The sequence below is a fragment of the Excalfactoria chinensis genome, chromosome 1, assembly GCF_039878825.1.
Source record: "Excalfactoria chinensis isolate bCotChi1 chromosome 1, bCotChi1.hap2, whole genome shotgun sequence".
Lineage (NCBI taxonomy): Eukaryota > Metazoa > Chordata > Aves > Galliformes > Phasianidae > Excalfactoria > Excalfactoria chinensis.
The window spans coordinates 106,972,737-106,988,522 of record NC_092825.1 but is presented as its reverse complement, the minus strand read 5'-3'; the positions used below and the strand labels follow the sequence as shown (position 1 = coordinate 106,988,522).

The 15,786-nt window shown below is 45.7% G+C and overlaps 1 long non-coding RNA gene across 1 annotated transcript; it reads left to right on the top strand.

Annotated features, from left to right (window-relative positions):
- The first annotated feature begins 8,484 nt into the window (after positions 1 to 8,484).
- Positions 8,485 to 13,830, top strand: LOC140261199 (uncharacterized). The gene is made up of 3 exons (XR_011905675.1): positions 8,485 to 8,694; positions 11,802 to 11,982; positions 13,141 to 13,830. It is a non-coding gene; the product is annotated as an uncharacterized lncRNA (long non-coding RNA).
- Positions 13,831 to 15,786: the final 1,956 nt, after the last annotated feature.

Below are 15,786 nucleotides of genomic sequence, written 5' to 3'. Positions count from 1 at the left end.
TTATGTTCAGTGCGGAAAGCTTTAATATTTATACAGTACATTGGAGGGAAAGAGAAAAGAGCAACGAGAATGCTGGATTCGTCTCTTGTGAAGGCACTAACATGTGCCAAGTCCCAGGTCTAGGCAGAGGCACTGGAGCCCAGGAGTTGCCCTCCTTGCCAGCACCCTGACCACAAGGTCTGCCTTGCCCTCTAATTAAAGGATGCCATGCAAAATAAAGCCCTAACTGGAGGGCTAGGAGCCAGGTGAGCAGGTTGGTCCTGAAGGGACTGGAATCATTTGTCAAAGAGTTTAGGGAGGTGAACTTGGAGGACTGGTCTCCAACACTTAAGAATCACTAGTGGGTAAAAAGACAAAGTATTTTGTGGGAAGCCCGTCTCAGCAGATGTGCCCCAAAGACCACTGACAAGGGTGAAACCTTTTTTCTTTGAGGTTGATGATTCAGAGGAGTGCAGATCTTGGCACAGATCTTGGCACAGCTCTTCTCTTCTGGCCTGGCTCAGTGAGAGATGGCACGTGGCTGTGCTGCAGGAACAACTCAACTTCTCTCGCTTCCACACTTTGCCCAATTATCCCTGCTGAGTTGATGCATGGCACTGGCTTTCCCATCCACTCTCCTCCTCCCCTCTTCCCTGTGGCACTGGAGGCTTGCCATGCCCAGCTCCACCTCTCCTCCAGCTACCTGGAAAACACAGCAGGGTACAGGCAGGATCTTGTACCATCAGGACAGAGGAGAAGGCATTGCCTGTTGATTTTGCCAGGAAATGCGGCCTTCTTGGGATGGAGTGTTGTAGTGGGAACAAGGTTGCTAACCAATCCACGGGGCTCTTCCAAACTCTTATATCTTCTCCAGGTCCTGAAGTTAGTCTTCCCCTCTGTGGCAGGGGCTGGGCTTCTGGAGCGCTCATTCTTCTCCCCAGGCTCTGCAGGCAGGGGCTTACTCCATGAAAGCTAGACTCAAGGCAGACCAGCCATCAGGCTCTGAAACACTGTTTTTTGCTGTTTATTTTTAGACAGGATCCATTTCTATTAGCATTGATGCAACCATTGTTTGTATACCCATCTGGGAGAGCAACTTCCCTCGCTTCCTGTTCCTTTACATGTCATGCTGCAGCTTGAAGCAGGGAAAGGAGGCCAGCACCATCCAATGGACCCGCTGTCTGCGGGCTGTCAGCACATATCCCGAGGAACACGGCATGGCTGCCATCGACGACTGGTAATTCAGTGTCTGTTGGCTGAGTTACAGTCCGTCTCATTTGCATTCAGTTACCCCAGAGGACATGGGCTGGGCCAGTGCGTGGTTTATGTGACAGCATTCTGGTTATAAAAAAAATGCAGTCCATCCCCAGCACACAGTAAGAGTCCCTTCCTAGAAAAGCAGCATGACTCATGCAGTCTGAGCATTCACTCCCTATTCTTATTTTCAGTTCTAGAGGTATGTCTTCCCTTCCCTTCCCTTAACTGTTGTTGAAGGAGCAAGAATGAGACACCTTTGCTCCAGCCTTCAGTTCACTGTGGTGTGCAGAAGCAGATTATGAGCACTGCAGAAAAGCAATACTCTGCCTCTTGGAGCATAGGGGCTTTTCTGAGGATGCTTTCTGAACTGCACTCTGTGATGCAGCTCGTCTCCAGAACTACATTAGGCGCAAACTCTTTGGGTTGAAGTTTGATGCATGGAGATTGCCAAGAAATCGATCCAAAAAGGGAGGACATTGTTTCAGGAAAGAGAAAATATCTTTTTGCTTCTAATCAGATGGAAGTACTAATTTCTAGGAAACCACAATTTCTCTGTATTGGCAGATCTGAGTTCCTTGGCTTAAAGAAGATAGTATTATATACTGCTACTTTGCCAGCAGACATGCTGCCTTAGTTACTGCTTTATTTGACAAGTGGTAAAAATCTGCTATATTTCTCCTTAATATTCTGATTCTTGGCAACCAAGGTCGTGTATGTGTAGCAAACCCCCACTGTGCAGCCTGTAGTAGATAGCATTAGCAATCAAGAGAGAGGAAATAGCATGAGTTGAATTTTTCATTGTTTCCATATTAGCTCCTGCTGCAGGAAAAGATGAGAAATGCAACTTACAGGGGCCTAATTCTGATGGCAAGAACATTATGGAGAATACACATCGTTTACTAGTAATACACTTCACAACCTGTGGTGACTAGATAGGACAAGTCCAGGCAGTTTTTGCTTACTAGCACAGCTGATTGAACAGAACATTGCCAGTTTGAATTTGGGTTAATTAATAGATTTTGGATGATTTTCTGCAACCCTGTTTCTTTTTCCTTCCCTTTCCTTCCACATGCTTCTTTTCTCCTCTCTCTTTTCCCTTTTTAAAACTGCCTGGCAGCTCAGGGTGCTTCCGCTGCCTGCATTGTCTGCATTTATCCCCTTTGCTTTGGAGCAGCACTTGCCTGCAGCTGAGCCAGCCCAGGCTGGAATCATGCCTTCTGAGAGATGTGTGCAGTCTGACCCTCCCCATTACAGTTGAAAAGTCATAGCTGTCTGGTGAAGTCCCTGGTGACTGGAAAAATAGAAACATTGCTCCCATTTTTAAGAAGGGGAGAAAGGAGGACCTGGGGAACTACAGGCCAGCAAGCCTCATGTCTGTGCCTGCGGAGGACATGGAGAAGATCCTCCTGGTTGAGAAGCTAAGGCACGTGTGAGGTGATGAGGTGATCTCACACAGCCAGTCTGGCTTCACCAAGGGCAGATCATGACTTACCAATCTGGTAGCCTTCTATGATGAAGTGATGGCACTAGTGGACAAAGAAAGTGCAACTGATGTCATCTACCTAGACTTGTGCAAGGCTTTTGTTATGGTCCCACACCAGATCCTTGTCTCTAAATTGAAGAGATATGGATTTGAAGGATGGATAAAGATACGGATTTGAAGTTTGGTGGATAAAGAATTGGTTGGATAGTTGTAGCCAGAGGGTTGTTGTCAATGGTTCTTAAGGCAGGGGGGAAGCCAGTCACAAGTGGTGTCCCCCAGGGGTCTGTCTTGGGGCCGGTGCTCTTCAACATCTTTATCAACAAACTAGACAGCGGGATCAAGTGCACCCTCAGCAAGTTTGCTGCTGACACCAGGCTGAGTGGTGCCGTCAGTACAACAGAAGAAAGGGCAGTCATCCAGAAGGACTCTGGACAGACTTGAAAAGAGGTCCCATGAAAACCTAATGAGGTTCAATAAAGCCAAGTGCAAGGTGTTGTACTTGGGTCGGAGCAACCCTAGATATGAGTACAGACTGGGAGATGAACTCCTGCAGAGCAGCCCTACCAAGAAGGACTTGGAGATCCCGATGAATGAAACAGTGAATATGAGCCAGCAGTGTGCACTTGCAGCCTGGAAGGCCAATGGTATCCAGGGCTGCATCAAAAGTGGAGCAGCCAGCAGGGACAGGGAAGTGATTGTCTACTCTGCCCTTGTCATGCCACATCTGGAGTACTGTGTCCAGGCCTGGGGCCTGCAGTACAAGAAGGGTGGTGGAGCAGGTGTAGAGGGGGGCCATGAAGATGATCAGAAGCCTGGAGCATCTCTTGTATGATGAAAGGTTGAGGGAGTTGAGATTGTTTAGCTTGGAGAAGAGAAAGCTCTGAGGAGACATGATCGTGATCTTCCAGTACTTAAAAGAAGCTTAAAAGCAGGAGGGAGACCAACTATTTTATGCAGGTAGATAGTGTTAAAACAAGAGGAAGTGGATTTGAACTGAAAGAGAGGAGGTTTCATTTAGATGTTAGGAGGAAATTCTTCACTCAGAGGGTGGTGAGGCACTGAAACAGGCTGCCCATAGAAATTGTGGATGCCTCATCCCTGGAGGTGTTCAAGGACAGTTTTGATTGATTCCTGGGCAGTCTGATCTAGTGGTTGGCAACCCTGCCCACTGCAGGGGGACAGGAACAGATGATCTTAGGGGTCTTTTCCATGTTAAGCCATCCTATGATTCTATGACCTCATCTTTGTTCCCCTTCCATTCTGGGACTGAAGACATCCCCAAGCCCTCAGCCTTGTGGAAAGACCAAGGATTCCAATAGAAGTGTCTCTGTGTCTTCTGGTTTTATGGAAGTTTTGGGGATGGAGAGAAGCAGGATCCACTCCTCTTTACTACTGTCAGAGATACCAAGTTCCTTCCAGACCTGCATGAACCTCTGCTGTGATTCAGTTGGTGTGAAGCAGAACTTCTACATTTCTATTTTATTTCCCAGAATAGCACAGATGTTTGGGGAAAGCAGGGACTGTGGGAAAGTGGCTTTCTTATGAACCGTGGCAAATAAATAGCTGAAGTCATAAAGAATAGATCCTCCTTTACCCTGTTCTCCCGGTCAGCCCCTGAAGAACCACCCTAGGGAGTACTGATTTATTTTAGGGAAATACAGATTTCAAGGGAGATCCTGATTACAAGGGAGAAGACCACACTATGCATGGGCTTCTTCTAACGACCCTTTAATTCCTGTATCTTCTACAAATCTCTCCCACGTCCATTTCTTTTCCTACACTTCCTTTTGCAACCTCTCTTGTCCCATGTCCCGCTCCTGCTGAGTTTAATCTCAGTCTTTCCATTGGCATAGAAATCATCACGTCGGGCCTCATCTCCTCTTCTGGGAGACAGAGACAGTAAAACTCTCCTGTATTTAAGAGTGCTAACTACAGTTTGCTGTAATCCATGTCCCTGGCACTCCGTTTCTCCAAGACATCTAGGGGCATGGAAGGAGGAGGCAGAACTACTGGAAAAAAAACAGACATCAATCTTTTCAGCACAGTTTGGAAAGGCAGGGGGAGAGAACGAGGGAGATTCCAATCTTAATATGTATTAGGTGCTCACTTACAACAGCAGTGGGTGTGGACTGGAAAGCTCAATAGCAGCTAGATGGTAGATTAGGCAGCTTGTTTGTCTTGTGACGAATGGATGAAAAAGTGGAGGAGAAACACAAGGAGGGGCCGGAGTAGAATGGTGTGCGGTGAGCAATGGGAAGAGAAGTTCAAGCAAAGTGCAGGGAAGAAAGAGACTGAAACAGGAACTGGGATTTGGAGGACAGAAAGAGAACGCAGCCCCTCCCTCCTCCCCCCCAGAAAAAAGATATAAAGATGAAAGCCATGGGAGGTAGGCCATGTCCTATTAAAGCTGACAGCATTATGCTTTAAAGAGAGCAGGTCTGGCTGTCAGAGAGATTTTGAAATACGACAGAAGAAGGGAAGGAGGACTGATAAACAGAAGACAGACAAAAAGAAAGAATGAGGAGACGGAGTCGGCTAAAACAGAATTAGAGAAGAAAGAGTGTTGAAAATGAATATTGAGAAGCGTGCTTCATGTGTAGGAAATACACTGGAAAAGGGCAGGGACACTGGAATGAGAGCAAAGAAAAATGCATTAGATCATTTTATGATTTCAGTGTCCTGGCTGTGGAGTGAAGGCCTTGAGAAAACCCTGTGGCACATGCAGAGATGCAGATGGGAGAAAATTGTTACAAACTATAAAATGCATGGTTTTATGACCATTAGATGAGACCCCACTTTCTCTTAAGAGTTACACTCCTGAAGCAAAGCAGGCTGGTCGAGCAATCTGAAAAGTTGGGTAGGAAAGCTGAAGAGTAGCAGAAGGAAGGGCTACGATGCATGGTTTTCTATGATCAGAGTCTTGGCCTTGATTGACTAAAGAAACAAAAGCTTCAACTGAAGTTTTTCCAGAGTCTGGGACATCATGAGGTCTGTCTGCATTGTGTTTCTTCTGGCATGTGAGCTCCTTCCTTGCAAAGAATGACTGTGTGCTTCTTCATCTCAAGCAGAGCAGTGACACCACATCAGTTCTCATTCTCCCTGGCCCCAGTCCCTGTTTTTGGAAGGTAAATATGAAGCAGGGCATGCAGCATGCTGCTCCATGTCTCCCAGCACACCCACCCCCAAGGCATGCACAAGCCAGGAGGTAGTGCAGGCTCTGTCCTGGAAATAACCAGTTTCTTTCTCAAAACTGGTTAACCTGGGCTGATGGCTTCAAAAATCTTCCAGGGAGACCCAGACATTCATGGACACCCAAAACAAAATCATGTTGTTGGGTTGATTTTTGTGTGTGTGTGTGTACATAAGAAGTGTAAGCAAGACCCATGCCTGGGGGCAATGCTCTGGCTTTACTCCTGCTGCTCATCTGCTCCTCCAGGGCCAGATCAATAATGCTGAGTGGGAAAGCATCAGCTCTAACTCTCCACATACACAACAGCCCAAGGGGAAACACTTGGCTGGGCTGTTCAGACCTGCTGAAACAACTACAGCCAGTCTCTTGACACTAGGAATATCACCCCAGCACCACACTGACTGGCACAGAAACTGCAGAAGAAAACCTGCGGTGACACAGGGATGCTCATGCTGAGTCAAGGTGCTTTTCCAAGCACTCTGTCTTCTCTGCATTTTTGTGACACGAGCAGGTGCTGATGAGATTATCTTATTTTTCTGCTCAGTGTTGTAGCAGGCAGAAATGGGACTGGTTCATGGATCATTGCTGTTGCAGCTCCTGGTGCTCAACCCAGGACTTAAAGCATGTCTGCAACAGGAAAAGAGGATCTTATAAAAACAGGGCCCAAAGCTCTAATAAACCCAGTAGGTTTATGGCAACACGCTTTGAAGAAACAAATTAAAGAAGATAAACATATTACATTACATATGCTTCTTGAAACTCAGTGTAATGCTGAAAGCATTCAGTGCATACACATCACGGTTACAAAAAGCAAATTCCCAAGCCTCGTTTCCTTGTAACATCCCCCAAACCATGGCCCCTTTGGGTGCAGCCAATGTGCATGGCACAGGATGCCTGTCCTGTCTCCTTGGGGCTTCATCCCACGTGTCAAGAGCTTGCAGGAGACTTTAAACCCTCAGGTCTTCTGTAAAATTGCAAAATAAAGATACACGGGGTTTTTGGCCATTGACAGTTTTAAATCCCTTAATTATTTTTTCCTATCTCACTGCAGACTAGGGATTGCATTGTGCACACGCAGCACAGATTCCTCAAGGTTGGAGGCTTTTTTGCTTTGTTTCAAGCCATAGTGCATTTTGTTCACGGTTCTTCAGTTTGTTTACAGATTCTCAGCTTTTTCATGACTTCAAGTGCCTCTTATTTTGTACTCCTCCCTTTCCGTTCTCCCCCTCCTCCCCAAAACATACCAGCCTGCATTCTTTTAGGCTGAATCTCAGTTTATTACTGCCTTTTTAGGAGCATGTTTTTCCTAAGGCTTGCTGAAAGAGAGCTGTCCGCTAGGTCTAGTGGATGGGGATGTTTTCCTCCTGTGAAGAAGGACTTGCTCTTTTTCCTTGTGGCAGATGTCTGACCGCTGAAAACATAATGCACTTTTTTTTTCATCAGTCTGGTTTCAGATTGTTCAGGCTGAAGAAAAGAGAGCCCAAACAATGCAAGGACTGGAGGAAGGGTTGTGATGAACGGTCCCAGCTGGGTACTTTTCAGCTCTGAGACACAGAATGCCGGTGCTGCAATAGCTGCTAGTGCCTGCTTCTGCACGAGGCAGTTCTCCAGCCCCAGATAACCCCCTTAGAGTGCCAGAACTGGCTGTGCTGTTTGCTTGGTGATCCAACCTTGCATAGCAGTTCAAAAACTGATACAGTGCAGCTCTCCCAGAAACAACATTGCTGTGAGGTGAGTGAATTTAAATAAGCCTTCTCTGTTATTGCTGAAAACATACAGGACTAACGCCTGAGATTTGCTCTGTTTGGTTTTGGTGATAGGCAATCAGATAAACCTTTGCCAATGTTTTGCTCTCTTATAAAAAATAAATAAATAAAAAAAAATCAATAAAAGCGTGCCCTGGCAAATAGCATGTTTGATATGTGGCCTGTCTGCTGGGCTGTTTGGAAGGCTGACAGACACTTGGTATCCACAGTGCTGTGCCTCCATGCAAGATGAAGGGCTCGGGAAATGGAGAGATGGAGAGGCTGTGTCACCCTGTCACACTCCGCATGCCTGTCCTTGCCTTAGAACCACAGAATTGTTTGAGTTGGATAGGACCTTTAAAGATCACTGGGTCTGATTCCCCTGCAATGAACAGGGACACCTACAGCTACATCAGGTTGCTCAGAGCCCTGTCCAGCCTGATCTTGAATGCCTCCAGGAGTGGGGCATCCGCTGGCATCACTTGGTAACCTGCACTTTGCTAGCTCATGTCCAGCTTCCCATCCACCAGTGTCCCCCAAGTCCTTTTCATCAGGACCATACTCTATCCTTACCTCCCCCATCATGTTTAAATATCAGGGGTTGACATGACCCAGGGGCAATATCTTACACTTGGATTTGTTGAACCTCATGAGGTTCACCTGGGCCTACTGCTTGTGCCCTCCTAGGCTTCTCTGAATGGCATCCTATCCTTCAGGTGTGTTGACCGCACCACATAGCTTGGAGTTATCCGCCCAAGGTTCTGCAAAGTCTTGGCACATAATCCTGCTCCTCCCCTGCACACCCCATGTTTCCACTTGTAGGCTGATAAAAGAAGCACTGCACATCTTCTACTGAGCCACCAAGGACGTGTCTGGAGCCCAGCGAAGACTTCTAGTGTGGGGTGCTAATGATTTATTCACGATCCTACATGCACTTTTAAATCAGGCAGCACTTTCTAGCAGACCTGATGGCATGGCTGTTTCTTGTGTGCTCGTCTCCAGGAGAGGAATCTCTTCTGCTCTTACGCTATACAGTCCAGGTATGCTCCGTAATGCTTCGTTCCTTTCAAATAGTGCTCTGCAGTGTATCTTCTTCATTGTTGTTTTTGGTCAGGGTATGCTGCAATAAGAAGTGATTGGATTTGTCCCCCCACCCGATTATATTCCTGATAGCATAATTAATTATCATTTAGAATATGATTTGCTGCTACAGACATAGTTAACTTGGATTAAAACACCACTAAATAAACAAGGCTAGGGAGAAGAAAAATGGCTGCTGAAAAGACACCATCTTTGTACATTGGTTCATATCTTTTAATTAGCCATCAAAGAAAAAGAAATACTGAAAAGTTTCTTAAGGGCTGAGAGAAGCCCCGAAGCAATATATTGAATGTTTTAGAATTAGTTGGAGTCTAACCAGTGGTCTTAAGTATGGCAAGCGTGTAGTTATTGACTGGAAAGTACCTGTACACTTCCCATACTATCCTTCATATGGTTTCCTCATCCTCCTAACGCAAGTGAATGCTGGTATAGTGCTGCCTGGATGTGATCAGCCAAAGATCTAAATGAATCCATGGTTCTTGAGATCTGTACTACATGTTCCATAAAACTGGAAAGAACGGAGAAATTAAAATCTTGTCCTTTTTGTCACCTGTCTGTTCCAGAGTGTACATGGGTGTTGGGGTGAAAGTTCACTGATGTTCTGCTGTAGCTATACATACAAGAAAGCTATTGTTTTTATTGCTGATTTGAAGGATGAGTTCTTATTCAAGAGCTTTTGGCATTCATGTTTCTATTAAGCTCAAGTGGAGTATTAAAAAGTCCACTTTTCTAATGGCTGCAGAAATATCTTAGAACAAGTAGAACAGGTAACCACCATGTTTATGAACATATAACTAAGCATAAGAACAAACTTTAACATTATATGTCAAATGAGAGTTTAAAATATTTTGTGCTCTTAGTAAGACAAAAAGAGAGAAAGAATATATCACTGTAAAACTACCTGTTTAGCTCTTAACAGTCCTCGCGCTGAATCTTTCTGCCTTCCTTACAACAAGAAAGGTAATTTGGTTTGGAATAGTTCACAAGGGTTGCTTTCAGGGAAAGTTATCTGGGTAACAGAAGTAAGTAATGGAAGTAGCCTCCCAAGCCTTTGTTCATTTATTTTAAGCTGCGTGACCTGACGTCTTTTGCTTTGTTTTTGGCTGATAAATGTCATCAACAACTTCTCTGAGAACAGTACTCTTGGAAGTAACAATTCCACCTGAAACTCAGAAGCTGCAGCAGGAAGTTGCCTAAGATTTAAAGGCTGCAGCATTTGACAGTGGGCCATTTGACAGGATTGGCTGATGTATTTTGTTACCAATTGGTCAAGTTAGCAATTTGGCTTAGTCTTTATACTTTTTAGAGGAAAACGTAACAGAGGAAGTTTGGTGCTATAATTTATCTGAGCCAGAATGAAATTTGCTTTGCGTACACTTTCCCAGTTTGAACAATTATACTCTTAAAGTCTGAATGAAATCAGCAATATCATTTGTTGACCCACATGGAGTAGGTGACCTGCCGGGGTCTGTTGACTTTCCTGGAATAGCTGAGGTAGGCTGGAAGGGGGACCGTGACCTGCAGACCAAGACTTTCTGTGGAATATAATCTTTTGTGTTGACTTTAGCTTGATATTAGAGGTGGTAGTGACATCCATTTACATACTTCTGCTAAGCAAGCAGTTCGTGTGTTATCCTAGCCCCGTGTAGCATAACCATGGATACTGTGGATATGTGCAAGAATATGAAAGGAATGACTACCATACCTTGGAGGGACAAGAGGTGGAATGTTTATTACGCAATATAGAAAAACCAGCTATGCCTGGATCCCTCAAACTAGATTTGAACAGGTGAAATTCCTTCCATTGCTGTAACTCTGTATGCTTCCAACAACAGCCTAGGGAATTAAATCTTAAAGAACAAAAAACAACAAAAAAAAACCCCAAAAACCAGAATGTAATACAATGAAAGATGTGAGAGGAAACTGGATATGTGCAGCATATGGTAGGCATTTGGTGTGACCCTTCACTTGCTAATACTGCACAGGAGTTTTTTGAAGGAACTCTAAAAACCCAGAATTGTTGCATTTTTACAATACAAATCTACCCTGAAATGTGCCTGGTTAACTTCAGCCTCAATTGGTTTGCTTCCTGAACATACCCAAACTGAGCTGGCTGAATTTAGTGATAGAAAGAATTGTCATTAACTTCATTGCTCTCACTTAGCTAGATCCAGCTACGCTTTGGGAATGTGAGCTTTGCTGACTCTTTTGTTACAACCAGGAATGCTCAATGAATTCAAGCTGTAGCAGCTTGACTTTTGGGGTAGGTCATTCATCCTGACGAAAAGATCAGCTCACAGGGATGTTGCAGAATTTGCACTATCTGAGCTGCAAGAATACACAAGTCCATAGCAGTCTCTCCAGTGGTCTCAGTCATACCACAAAGAAACACAGAAGCAGGGGGCTACAGTGCATTCCAATCTGCTCCAAGGGCTGAGACCTCAGTTTAGACACCACACAGTGGAGCAGGATGTGGCTCTGCCTGCTAGAGTGCTCCAGTCTGCCAAAGATCTCAGCCAGCTAGGTTTCATATTGGATGCAGAGGTGTGCTAGAGTGGGTCACGTCCTCCCTGCCTCAGACAGCTCACTCAGAGCCAGCTCCGCTGGTGCAGGGCCATGCTGCTCTCTGCAGTGCAAACAGGCACTCTGAACCCTGTCCCAGAATTGCTGAGGTCATTTCAAAGTATGCAGAGATGCAACAAGGAAGGATGAGGCCCATTTGGAATTAAATCTGGCCACGGATGTCAAGGACAAGAGTTTCTTCTTCACATATGTCTGTAGCAAAAGGAAGATGTGGGCCTGCTGCTGCATTGAATGGGTGCCTTGATGACAAAGGATGCAGAGAAGACAATTACTGAATGCCTCGGGTGTCCCAGACCCCGGAGACCAGGGAGCAATTCTAGAGAAAGGAAGATTTTCCTTTGGTCAAGGAAGACTGCATTAGAGATCATGTAGGCAAATCTGACACCGACAATCCATGGGCCCTGATGGGATGCACCCACAATTGAGGGAGTTGGCACATATGGCTCTCCATCACCTTTCACAGGTCACGGAGAACAGGAGAGGTGTCTGAGGACTACAGGAAAGCTATTGCCACTCCAGTCTTCAAAAATGGCAAGTAGGGCAACCCAAGGAACTACAGAACAGTCAGCTTCACCTCTGCCCTTGGAAAGGTAATGGAACAGCTCATCCTGGATGTCACCTCCAAGCTTTTGGAGGGAATGAAGGTGATTACAACTAGTCAGCATGGATTCACAAAAGGGGAACCGTGCTCAACCAAAATGATGGCCTTCTCTGATTTTATGCCTGGCTGGGTAGATGAAAGAAGAGCAGTGGATGTTGTCTAACTTGACTTGAGCAAGGGTTTTAATACTGTCTCCCATAACATTCTTATAGGTAAGCTCAGGAAGTGTGGGTTAGATGAGTGAATGGTGAGGTGGATTGAGAACTGGCTAAATGGTGCGTCTCGGGGTCTTGTGATCACTGGTGAGTCTAGTTGGAGGCCTGAAGCTAGCAGCATCCCCTGGAGGTAGGTACTGTGTCCACTCTTGTTCAGCTTACACTCCAGTGACCGGGATGAAGGGACTGATGATACAAAACTGGGGTGGGTTGCCAAAAGACCAGAAGGCTCTGCTGCCATTCAGTGACAGTGCTGAAGAGCTGAGTGAAGAGGAACACGATGGAGTTCAAGAAAGGCAAGTGCAAGGAGTACAGTGTCCAGCTCTGGGTTTCCCAGTACAAGAGTCCTGGAGTCCAGTGCAGGAGTATCTTAAGGGAGGGTGTCATGAGAATGGGACCAGACTCTTCCATGTTGTTCAGTGGCAGGACAAGAGTCAATGGGTACAAACTGAAACACAGGTAGCTTTGTCTGAACATGAGGGAAAACTGTTTTTCTGTGAGGATGACAGAGTACTGGAACAAGCTGTCCAGAGAGACTGTGGAGTCTCTTTCACTGGAGTATTCAAAACCCACCTGGGCATGATCCTGTGCAAGGGGCTCTCAGTGTCACTACATGACATGGTTGAACCAGACAATTTCCAAAGGCCCCTTCCCACCTCAGCCGTTGTGTGTGTGTGTGTTTTTCTTGCCAAATAAAACTGAGCTGTAAAAATCACTCATACCTTGGCTGAAGTCATCCTTAGTTTGTGAAATGGTGTCTCTGCATCAGTAACTACAGTGCTTCAGAGAGAGAGCATGACCTTAAAGGGAAGCAGACTTGCTGCTTGGCCTGTTTCATACCCACTGATGCAATCCAGCAACAGCAGCAACAAAAGCCCTGTAGATCACAGAAGTCCTTATATATCCCAGAACATGTTGACAGGAGCATGTGCTTTCTCATTATAAAGTTTGTTGTAATGTTGTTAATTGCCCTAATTTTCCTTCAGGTTTGTTCCTGGAAAGAGCAGAAATTGTGCCTCTAGAGAAGAAAACCAGAAGGCTTGGCAGGACTTCACTCTCCAAGACTCTGTTCTCGCTCTGATTCCCAGGTGGGGAAGTTACAGGTTTGTGCTGAAATGCTTTTCAGTAACTTTCACCCCAGCCCAGAAATGAAACCTCTGCTTATTCCCCTGGTGAGGAATCAGCAACTCCCAGTGGCCCGGGCATTTAAGGAGCATGACATCCAGATCTGGAAGTAAACAGCACAGTCTTGGCTCTTGTCAAACTCCAAAACTTTGCCTGACACTAAATTCTAATACCTGTCACAGGAGAGAGCCACTATCCAGGAAGATGTTAAATGATGCACTTAAGATAACTGAGTAACTAACTGGCTGCTGAGAAATGATGAGTATCCTTCAGAAACACTGCTCTGCTGTAGGTTACCAGCATGCAATGCTGTTTGCAACGCACTCCATAGAAACCAGCTAATTAACACCTCCATCAGCAGCACAGCAGATCCATCTCCTTGACATCTCCATGAAACCAGCTGGGATCCATTGGACAGCCCCTGACTTGTTCCCTGCTGAACTGGAGCAAACTCCTGAGATCTCCTGTAGCCAGATCCAATGCAAAGTCACACAGCCTGACTGAACAGCCCAAGGAAGGGTTCATCTGCAGAGCTGCGTGGTCCAGACCTGGCCTTGGTATGTTACATATAACCAACTGGGTAGCTTGTTTTAATTTGTCAACATACAGACAATGCTATCTTCAACATCTTTTCTCACGGATTTAAACTCTACGCACACGGCAGCTTGTGCTACATGCTCTTGTGGTAAATAAATGCAAGTTGTTTCTGTAACTTCTGAATTAAATCAGCCTCCCAGCCTGTGCTGCATTGCTGCAAAACCCTCATCTGTGTGACCGGGTGGCACGGCACATCTTTTGGAACGTGTTGGCTCTCTGAAGGCCAGATTCCTTTTTTCAATGGAAAATTTTAAGCTGTTGCCACCAGTGACATCACGATGCTCTCCACTCCCACAGCCACAAAGGCGTATATTGATAGGCATGACATTTTCCTTTAATGCTTTCATTGTTTCCTGCATTTCGTTTGGGCTGTTGCTTGAAGCCAAAAAAACAAGACAAAAGGCAAAGTGTGTTAAAAGGAGACCTAGGCTGGGTGCAAATATGTTGTGTGAGAGAATCTCTGACTCCAGGCAATTTTCAGGGAATTTGCTTTCCACAGGGTTTCTCCCAAGTGAGTTAGGATGATGCCGTCATCTGAGGCTCCTGAAACTGCCACCTCCCTTCTGTAACTTGCTTCAGGCTGATGCTTTGGTACTGCTGAGCTGTGCAGGGATCTGGCATTGGCGTTTAGGGCTTATTGTAAAAGATTTGTGTCAAGTGCATAAAAGAGCACACTGATGGGAGCTCCTGAAACCCTGCCACGCTTGCTTTGTGAACTTCTCAGGACTGGAATGCACAAGGGACATTTGTACGTTTCATGCAGGGCAGAGAGGAGAAGGGCAGCAAAAGGTGCTGCCCTTTGCACCTTGTTCCTTTCTAAGGTGATAGCAGAGCTCAGAGCACTTCTTACAATATTGATTCAAAGTTCCATATGGTTGGTCTTCCCAAAAAATTTGGCATAGGTCAGGGTTGGGCACTGAGTTACCCAGCCATGTTAGTTATCAGAAAGGAAAGAGCTGAAGAAGCGAACTGATGGAGGTGAGCTTTTGGGCTGTGTGTCGGGATCTCTGCAAAACATGTAGTGCTTGGAAACTGCAGCTCCTTCCACAGTGGGGTAAATCTTTGACATACAGGGATCAGCTATTCTACAAAGGAACCGTCTCCAGTTTTCTGACCATCTTACTTCCCACTCTGCTTTCCTCTGTAGATTATTCTTCTTTAAAAAATTATTAATACTATTCCTGAGAATTATCCACAACACTTCCAATGAACTATTGTCCAGATGACTCTTGTATTTGTTTGCTTCATGAGAACTACCCAGGGCTCTTCCGAGGAGCCGTCATCCAGAATGATACATTGGTTTATAGATAACTTCACTGTGACTTATTTTACTAAATATACCTTAAGAGTTGCTTTGTGTCTCAGGGAGTGAGACACAAATCAAGACCCTGTCATCAAGACACAGCCTGCGAGCGCCACAAGTGCTTGCCAGTGCTGTCCTGACCGGGCAAGGAGGCTGCAGAGTGAGACTGGGCTCCCCTGGGCTGGCCTGAGGTGAAAAATGGTTGGAGGTTCTGGGATGACCACCAGCAGTCCTCTGGGGCTCTGCTCTGCCAAAACCTCATTTCTTTCTGTCCAATATGGCAGAAGGTAGAAAGCCAAAGGCAGAAGCTCCATGCTGGTCCTGCACATGCCTCATGGTTTTCAGATAGGTGAGCAAGATGGCCACCTGAAAGTGCCAGGGTCACAGAGAGTAGTCAGGAGCTTTTATCTCTTATTGCAGGTAGTGGTTACAGTTGGCCTGCTGATGTGGAAGGTCTCTAAACCTCTTCTGAGATGGGAAAACATGCTCATCCTTTTTGGACTTACATGGGTTGTATATGGTACACAGGTTTTCACATAGCAAACATCTGACTGCTGCCCATCCTCCTGCAGAAGCAAAGGTGGTGATCTTTTCATCTTCCAAGTGG